Source organism: Priapulus caudatus, unplaced genomic scaffold (genome assembly GCF_000485595.1).
Source record: "Priapulus caudatus unplaced genomic scaffold, Priapulus_caudatus-5.0.1 Scaffold609, whole genome shotgun sequence".
NCBI lineage: Eukaryota > Metazoa > Priapulida > Priapulimorpha > Priapulimorphida > Priapulidae > Priapulus > Priapulus caudatus.
In genome coordinates, this window is record NW_014577670.1 from 34380 (window position 1) to 44893 (window position 10514).

Sequence of the window (10514 nt, forward strand, 5' to 3'; positions counted from 1 at the left end):
AGCATAGAGAGACGACACACGAGAGGAGAGGAGAGGAGAGAGGAGAGGAAAAGGAGAAGAGAGAGAGATAGGAATTATGAACGGCGTAGAGACGATAGAAGAGACTGATGAGAGCAAGAGAATGAGACCGAGTGCACGCAGAGATATGAGAGAGACGAGATCTCAGAGACCGAGATAGAGAGAAGAAAAGAGAGGGAGAAGAGAGGGACATGAGAGAAGATGGGGAGACTGCGGAGAGAGAAATGAGACGACGAGATAAGAGAGCAGAGAGAACGCTGCTGTTGTGTGTAAGAGTAGAGAGAGCACGAGCAAGCAAGGCGAAAAGATAGAATAGAGAGAGACGACAGAGAGAGATGGCAGAGAGAGAGTTCTGACGCGATGAGGACGGATGAGAGAGACGACGAGAGATGAGAGCAGGTCGAGCAGAGAGAAGAGAGGATGAGGAGAGCTGTTCGCAGCAGATGGCGCGCGCTGCGCGAGAGAAGAGAGAGAGAGAGCAGAGACGAGAGGGGAGAGAGAGAGAGAATTAGAGAAGACGAAGGAGATGAGGAGAACATGGTGCATCAGATCCGACAATAGAAACGGATAGTACGCATGCGTGCTGGGAACGTGATGTGTGTGAGGTCTCTCCTTTCTCTCATCACTCTTCTCCTTCGCGCTCTTCTCCTGACAATGATATCTTTGATCTCTACACTCTTTCTCTCTCTGCGTCCGTCCGTCCGTCCGCTCCGTCCCGTCCGTCCGCTCTTCCGCCGTCCCGTTGTCGATGTTCGTCTTGTCGTCCGTCGCGCTGTGTGTGTGTTTGTGTGTGTGTGTGTGTGCTGTGTGTGTGTGTGTGTGTGTGTGTGTGTGTGTGTGTGTGTGTGTTGTGTGTTTGTATTGTGTTGTGTATGTGTGTTGTCGTTGTGTGTGTGTGTTGTGTGTGGTGTGTGTGTATGGTGTGTGTGTGTGGTGTGGCTGTGTCCTGTGGCGCGTGTGTGTGTGTGTGTAGGTATGTGTGGTGTGTGTGTGCTGTGCTGGTGTGTCGTTCTGTGTGTGTGTATGTGTTGTGTACTGTTGTGTGTGTGAGTCGTGGTGGTGTTGGTAATTGTGTGTGTGTGGTGTGTGTGTGCTGCTGTGGCTGTGTGTGTGTGTGTATGTGTGTGTGTGTGTGTGTGTGTGTGCTTTGTGTGTGTGTATGTGTGTGTCGTGTGGTATGTGTTGTGTGCTTATGTGTGTGTGTACGTGTTGTGTGCCGTGTGAGTTACATTTGTGCGTGCGGTGTTGTTAGTGCTCGTGCGCTCGCGCGCGAATGTGTCATGTGTAGCTCGGTGTGATGGTGTGTGTGTGTGTGTGTGTTGTGCGTGTGTGACGTGTGTGTGTGTGCGTGCTGTTGTGATGGTGCTGGTCGTGTGTTGTGTGTGCGCTGTGTGCGGTGCGCGCCGCGCGAGTCTGTGTAGCTGTGCGTGCGTGTGCTGTTGTGTGTGTGTGTGTGTGTGTGTGTGCCTGTGTGTGCGCGCATGTGTTGTGTGTCGTGTTGTCGTCGTGGTCGGGGCCGCGCGCGCGATCTGTGTGGTGTGTGTGTTTGTGTGTGCTGTGTGTGGTGCTTGTGTGGGTGTGTGTGTGTGTGCGGTCCGGCGCCGCCGCGCGAGTCTGTGTAAGCTTTGCTGTGTTTGTGTTTGTCGTGATGTGTGTGTGTGCTGCTGTGTCTCATGTGTGCGGCCTTCGCGATCGACTTCACCTGTGCTGGTCGTGTGTGTGTGTGTATGGTGTGTGTGTCATGTGTGTGTGTGTTGTTGCTCGTGGGGATTGTGTGTGTGCTATGTGTGTGTGCGTGTGATGTGTGTGTGTTTTGGTGTGCTGTGCTGTGGTGCCGTGCTGTGTGGCTCTGCTGTGTGCGTGTGTGCTGTGTGTGTGTGTGGTGTTGCTCCGTGATGCATGTGTGTGTGTATGTTGGTGTGTTGTGGGCGTGGCCGAATCACAACCCCGCATCCTGTGCTTAGATGTGTGTGTGCGTGCGGGCGAGTCTGTGTAGTGTGTGGGGGCATGTGCTGCGTGCGTGTGTGTGGTGTGTGCTGCCGCGGCGCGCAGTCCTGTGTAGCTAGCTGTGTGTGTTTGTATTTGTTGAGTATTTTGTATTGTGTGCGGTTGCGTGAGAGAGCAGCAGAGAAAGATTGAGAAGTGTGTTGATGTCCTATGCGTGTGCCGGTGCCGCTGCGACTACGCTGTGACAGACACATATGACAGAGGAAAAGAGATGAGAAGAGAAAGATGATGAGATGAGATGATGAGAGAGAGAGAGATGAGATGAGCGAGGGTCTCTTCTCTTTTCCCGTCTTTCATCCGGCGCCCGGAGAGAGCAGACGAGATGAGCAGAGATGATCAGAGAGCGAGAGAGAAAGCGACGTGCAGAGCGCTGGCTCGCTAGCTCGGTAAACATTTTGTACTCGGTTAGGTGCGCTGCGCTGAGTAGCTAACTGTTCGCGCATTAATGGAACAGTCGGTGTATGAAAGATTGTGTTTACTCAACCTGTGCGATATATTCAACATGGCCGCCAACATAACATAAGATGGCCTTCAGCGTGCGGCTTCTGTTTTGTTCGACCCGCGAGAGCTCGATACAGTGCATAGTTAGTTCGTGAGTCTTCCGCTACTAACTATGATACGTTGACATGCGAGAATTTACGCTGACTCTGCGTACGTCGACTACTCCCATGAACTTACATATATCTCTATTTCACATGAAGCCACTTATCCCGCCAATAACCTACGAAGTAAACAATAGCATGGGCCTACGATCACGTTCGAAATTTTGCGGCCGCGTAGAAATGGATCCGGAAATGGAAATGGAAATGGAAATGGAATGAAAATGGAATGGAATGGAAATGGAATAGAAATGGAATGGAAATGGAATGGAAATGGAATGGAAATGACCTGTAAATGGAATGGAATGGAATGGAATGGAAATGGAATAGAAATGGAATGGAAATGGAATGGAAATGGAATGGAAATGGAATGGAAATGGCCTGTGGGGATGAACTGTGGAAATGGCCGTGGAAATGGACCGTGGAAATAGCTCCGGATATGGACCGTGGAAATGGCTCATGAACCCAGATGCATTCAATTTATTCTTGTCACAACGAGCACGTAGCAGGTCTATATATCCTATAGGTCCACGTAGCTGACATTTGGGAAGCTGCGCTCAAACTAAAACATCCTATATAGATGACGTCTAACGGAATATGTTGGGATATTGTAGCTCTCGGGTTTTGGCGTACCTCATTGAATAAGTACACTTGAACACGAGCACAAGGGGGGGGGGGCATCGGAGTAACGACACCGTGACGCTATTCTGTGTTTGGCATTTTTATCAGATTTAATGAGTGAAACTTTACGTCCCTCAAACCCTCCTAAGGCTCGCCTAGTGGGGAGTCTATACGCAATTAGTTCAGCAAACAAATGCTGAAAATATATAGTGACAACGATCAATAAGCGACATTATATACACATATATATTATAAAGGCCCCCGTTTATATGATTATCTATATATTCTACTATATAATATACAATAATATATCATCATATATATATACTGATTATAGGCCGTCAGAATCGAGATTCATTACATCGATCTCTTCCTATTGAGCGGAAAAGCTTTGTTCGGGTTTGCGCACGGAATTCTTGCCCCAAAGAGGCAGTTCATTAATATGTGCTCCTGGCGAGGTCCGATAAAATAGAAAAATGTGCGCAAAGAGCATGCTAATAATTATAGCAGATGGGAGGGATGCATCATATAGCAGATCTCAAGGTTAACAAAGAGAGTGGTTCATCAAGTTAACATGGAAAGAGAGTTTACTATTATTACAGAGGTAGTGGGTTCACTATATTACCAGGTGGAGTGGGTTTACCATTTAACACTTAACGAGGAGCGGAGAACTCACTAATGCATTTTAGTGTTTCCATAGCACGTCAGCGGTGACTGGCTTCATCCCTGAACACCAGATATAGGATGATGGTTTGAAATGACTATAGCTATACATGATCGCGTTCTTATATACATTTCATTACGATATCTCAGCGATAATCTCTTTCACTTTCAGCGAGTTCAGCCTGCACTGGCTGCAAAGTGCCGTGAAAACGTACACGAACGCTCGCCGTAGTTCTTCCCCGTTCGGATTCATACCGAGTTTAGAAATGATGGATGGGCCATCGGGGAGAACGAATCGAGAAAATGAACCGGATAATCAGGAGGTGGGTAGAAAATGCTCTTTGTATCTTTATAGATAGATAGATAGATAGATAGATAGATAGATAGATAGATAGATAGATAGAATAGACTAAGATAGATAGATAGATAGATAGATAGATGTAGATAGATAGATAGACTAGATAAGATAGCATGATTAGATAGATGTAGGATAGATAGATGATGAGATAGATAGATAAGAATAGATAGATAGATAAATAGATAGATGATGTAAGATAGATAGATAGATTAGATGATAGACTAGAGTAAGATAGATGAGTAGATATAGAGATGAGATAGATGAATAGATATGGATTACATAGATAGTATAGATAAGAATAGATAGCTAGACTAAGTTAATAGACTAAGAATAGATTAGATAGATGGATAAGTAGTAGACTGATAGAATAGATAGATAAATGAATAGATACGAAGGATTAGAATCAGCATGATAGAGAGATAAGATAGTAGATGATACAGTATGATTAGGGTAGATAGATAGCTAGATAGATAGATAGATAGATCAGATAGATTAGCATAGATAACTAGGATAAAGATTAGAAAGATAGATAGATAGATAGATAGTAGGATAGATAGATAGATAGATAGATAGATCGATAGATAGATAGATAGATGATAGATAGATTAGATAATAGTATAGATAGATTAGATAGATGAATAGATAGATAGATAGATAGATAGATAGAAAGAGTAAGATAGCTATAGATAGAATACATAGATAGATAGATATTATTATTAGTAGACTTAGATAGATAGATAGGATAGTAATAGATAGTAGATAGATAGAATAGATAGATAGATATGATAGACAGGATATAGTTTAAAACAATAGATATATAATAGACATGCGTCGCGTGCGTGCGTCGCGGTTGCGGTGGCGTGCATGCGTGGCGTGCGCTGCCGGTTGAGTACATAAAATTAATCATCAAATAGAATACATCTGAGTTACTGTGACGCGTTGTCACTGTTATTTGCGTAACTCGCGCTATTGCATCGGTCAACTGCGTTAACGAGTGGGTGGGTGTACTCATTTCTAATCATAGAAGCAAGAATAGACCCATAGAAATCGCCGAGCGAAAGAGGAGCCGGCCGATCCCCCATCCTTGCCTCGCAGATCCGAACCAAGGCCCTGCACGCCCTGTCGGAACGATCACCCGCCGCCACCCCGCCAGGGCTTCTATTTCCCGCCCGCGCTTAAATTCCTGAATTCACGCACCCCGACGCAGCCGCGAAGTACAGCATGCTGTGTCCCCTTTTGCCGCATCGTCGCTGGACAAACCTGGGGCAACCTAGTAATAGGACTATAGTAGTTATAGTACGCGCGAGGGCATGAAGGAAAGCTCTACCTTTACGTTAGCTTTGAATTTCCGCACAAGTCAGTAATCTATATTCATCTATCTATGTATGTTTGTATATATTTTATGTATGTATGTATGGATGTATATTATGTATATGTATAATGTCAAGAGTGCATAATAGTGATCTCTATAATAGAGTGCATAAGAGTGATCTCTATTATGCACTCTTGATAATGTATATGTGTATCAGGAGCTAATAATGACAAATTTGTCATTATTAGCTCCTGATGTCCTATGTTTTGTATATGTATATAGTATTGCTATATGATAGTATGCTCCTATGTATTGTAATATGATAGTACTGTATATGTATATGTATTATGCTATTAATGCATATGTATTATATGTATGTGCTATATGTATACTGCTCTAGTATATGCTGTGTGCGCTGATATGTCGATGTGCTAAATGTGTTGATGTGTATGACTGTATGTGTTGTGTCATGCTGTATGTGCGTATGTGATATCTGTAATATGCTACTTATGTATATGTATATGCTATATGTATATGTATATGGTTCAGCTTAATGATATGTAATGTATCATTGGGATCTATCGCCTATATGATATGTGGATTTCGCTAGGACAAATACCTCACAGGCAGCACACCCCGGACAATTCCCCGCGGACATTACCCCCCCCCCCACTATGCCACTTCACGCGCCGGAACATCACCCCCCGGACCAACTACCCACCGGACATTTACCAACCCATGCCATTCTACCCCCGCGGAACAAAATCACCACCCCCGGCGCTCCCGGACAATTATCACACCAGGACCTTTAACCCCCGGACATTTACCCCCGGAACACTTACCCCCACTCGGACAATTACCCCGGTACAATATACCCACCGGCACATTTACTCCTTGTTTTTTATTATTCAATTGTTGCGACCTTGATTACAGGAGGACAGGCTCGATGTCGAGAGGGAAGAAGGTGGTCGAGGAGAAGGGGAGGAAAGAGAAGGCTTGTTGGAAGCACAACGGGCGGTGAGAGAAGGAGGACGGCCGGGAGAGGTGGAACGAGGAGCGATAGAGAGAGACGGTGGTAGGAGGAGGGAGAGGCGTCGGACGCTGGAGCAACCGGTGGTAGGCGGAAGGAGGCGGAGAGGTGATGAAGAGGAAGGCAGAGAGGCACGGGAGTGAGAGCAGGGAAGAGGAGAGAGGAGGTGGAGGAGGCAGGCACAGGAAAATGGGCGGGCGAGAGGAAGCAGGAGGAGAGGAGGTGCAGGAAGGAGACAAGGGGAGAAACGTAGGCCGAGAAGGCGTCCCGAAGTAGCAGGAGGAAGGAGGGAGAGAAGGCTTAGAGGAGGAGGTGGAAGAGGAGGAGGAGCCCCGCACACAAGCGGCACCCGACTTCGGAGCCGAGCACAGGGAGAAGGGAGGAAAGGTGAGGCGAGAACGAGTGGAGGCGCGCAAGGCATGAACGGAGAGAAGGTGGAAGCAGGCAGGGCAGGAGGAAGGAGCGAGGGAGAGGAGGAGGAGAGCGAGAGAGGAGGAGGACGCAGGAGGTGGAGGAGGCAGGAGAGTAGAGGAGGCCGCGCTCTACCTCTCCTTATACCTCCTCTTACCTCCTTCTCAACCTTCCTCTTTACCTCCTTCTACATCCTCTCTTCCCCTCACTCTCCCTCCTACCTCCTCCTCCTCAGCTGCCTAATCCTCCGTCCGTGCGCTTACTCTCCTCCTAAAATGTCCGCGCCCGGGGTTAACATGGTGCCGGGGGAGTAATTGTCCCGAGGTGGTAACGTGTCCGGAGCGGATACAGATGGTGCCGGGGGTGGCCTGGCGTGTAGGTAAAATGGCGAGTGGGGGCTGCGTAAATGTAGGCCCCGGTATTGTATCCTGGACAGATATATACCGGGGAGGTGATCTGTCGGTGGGGTATGTTGTTATTATCCGTAGTACTGTATATGCATACTATGTATATGCTTATATTGTATATGTATATAGTATCACTGATCATATATACTATATACTAATACTAATCATCTAGTACCTATATGTATAATATTATATACCTATACGCCTACATTGTCGCTGTTCAAGTGTATTGTTCGCTGACAGCGGAAAATCTGTATATATTTTTACGAAGCATGAGCTTCATAGCACTTCTATAGGAAGTCTATAAATATACACGTAAAATTATGCGTAGGCCTATACTCCATGTTTATACCGGTGTGGGTAACTCTACGGGTGTACGTATATCAATGAGTCCATAATAGAACATATTTTCCATAATGGGGATTATTGACTCTTGACGTATATGATATACGATAAAATGGCGGCCATATTAACTGAAGGTATTCTTTGAAGCTGATGATTAAAACGTGTACAAATTTATTTCAATGATAATGAGGGTTTTGTGTAAAATATCTCTATGCAATGATATTTCCACGTTACGGTATAATGTGAGTATAATGGTTTCAGACTGTTGTACTGCGGCTACTGTGACGCGTCTATCGATCTTATAGCTAACCTCACCTGCCATATTATCATTCACCACGATGTATAAAGTATATATATATATACATATACAGGCCCGTAGCCAGGGGGGGTTTGCACGAACCCCCCCCCCAATATAAAGCTGGCTACGGGCCTGTATATATATACATATATTATGTAAAAGTGTTATGAATATAAAATTTGTTTCGGTTGTTTTGTCTTAATAATTTCTGGAGTTTGGACGACATTTTTTTAAATCTAAGGAATTTCGTAATTATATAGTATCTACTCGTAATTATTTTAATCGACATGTTTGGACTAAAGCGGTTACATAGATTTATAGATTTATCATCTAATACAATATATTTTGTCATGTATTTTTATTACTAAAGAAGACATTATAATTATAATTCCTTATAATTATATTATCACGATCAGGCAATCGGCCTATACCTAAACTTGCCAACCTATACATGCCAAGATATCGCATTATCGCAGTCATATCGACTTGGGTATATATTTCTGTGAGTTTAAAGCACGTGCGAACTGTACAGACTAGCCGGTGGATCGCCACTAAGGCCTACATGTCGACTCGGCTACAGTGCAATGTACGTTCTGTGTATGTACATCCTATTAACTGCACAGCCATTCGGCCCACACATTCCATACTTTCATTGACGTGTGCTGCGCGTTGTTAGTAATTTCCCACAAAAGTTGGAGGAATAACGATTAGAATATAACAGTATGCCTACATGTTGATCTTATCAGGAGTAGTTAATAGATATCTATGATATATTCTTGGTTTTATGTCTACTTGTGCATGGTTTTTGACAGTACATATGCTGAGGTACAATTGCATCATTACTGCACATTCGTGTGATTTCATGATGGTTAACTAGGCGCATGCGCGTCAACTGCAGTTACGGAGAAGTCATATATTGATTCCGTACGAAATGAAAGATGAAGAGTGTTTTGTAGCAGCCTACGCAATGCATGCGATAATGATAAAAATGTGCAAATACAGCCTCTTCAATATATAGGCGAACATAATTTCAACTTCAATCGTATTACGTTGCAGCTTCTGCGGTGATGTCATTGCAGCCAACCTCATTATATTATTTCCTGATTATGATTATAATTAAGCGACATACGAGACGCGACGTAGGTATATGTCGTTTGTTCTGTGCCTAAATATGTGCTAAAAACCCAAATCTTATTATAATTATATAAATAGCGGTCTTATTTCAATCGCGGTGCTGTCAATTTGCATCCTTAGAGTTTCAAGCTTAATCTCCTAGATACACACTAAACCACAATTTGTTCGTTTATAGTCTTAAGTATTGATTTTAGCATCACGTCCTAAGAGCATCAAATGAAGATTGTGAAATGAAACAAAATTGCTTTTTGCAAAATCAGTAATGTGGCAAGAACGTAAGAAGCAGAGTACGGAATTATGGTACCTTAATGCCGTACTCTGCTACTCGTCGGCTTTTATCAAATCACGTCTATGCTGTTGTTATGATTATACCTGTTGGCATAGTTTTCTGCTAGGTCGCCTTTTCTCACAGATATGGAAGTATACAGAGTGGTCATTGCTTAGACCCAAAATGGGTAATCGTCAATTAGTAAAACTTAACAATAGTTTAATAAAAACTTATCTGACCGCCTGCTCGTTTCATCGCTTGTGTGTTTTGCCAGAGTTTATTAACATTTAAATGCTTCGGCTTTTAGGTTTATTTCCGCTTAGATCATTTTCTTTAACGTTCTTATATGATCGGTATTGTCAACGCGCGAATTTGGGTAATATGTACGATATATTTTTGTCTCCCAATAATCTATAACTTATCACCGTATTCGGTAACAAATCTTTCAATTATGAAATAAATAAAGATGTTCTTAATTATTGTATTCTTTACATACATCTTGTTATTGTTTAACATCTAGAGCGGCATCGGGTCATGTAACGAACAGCAACGTTATAATAGTTAATGGACAAGAAATCCAGGCATGAACATCTAGCGTATAGCTTCCTTTACACACACACACACACACACACACACACACACACACACACACACACATAAAAGAATTACAAGCTTTTAGTTGCTCGAGTAATATTGTTGCTACATTGTCAACTTGATAGCACGTTACTTACACCGAGAGCCAAAGAAAGGGTAACGCAAGCATGCAAGCACACCGCGTGTAGATAGGAGGCCATATATTCGTGTATGGGTATACATATATGGCGCATATACTACAATATATATATATATACGTGGGCTTATGGTGGTGGCGAGACAAACTGGGTGAAAATGAGAGCGCGCGACAGTGAGAGCGCGAGCAAGAGAGAGCGAGAGAAATAGAGATAGAAGGCAGATAGATAGATAGCTAGATAGATAGATAGATAGAGAAAGAGAGAGACAGACAGAGAGAGAGAGAGAGAGAGAGAGAGAGAGAGAGAGAGAGA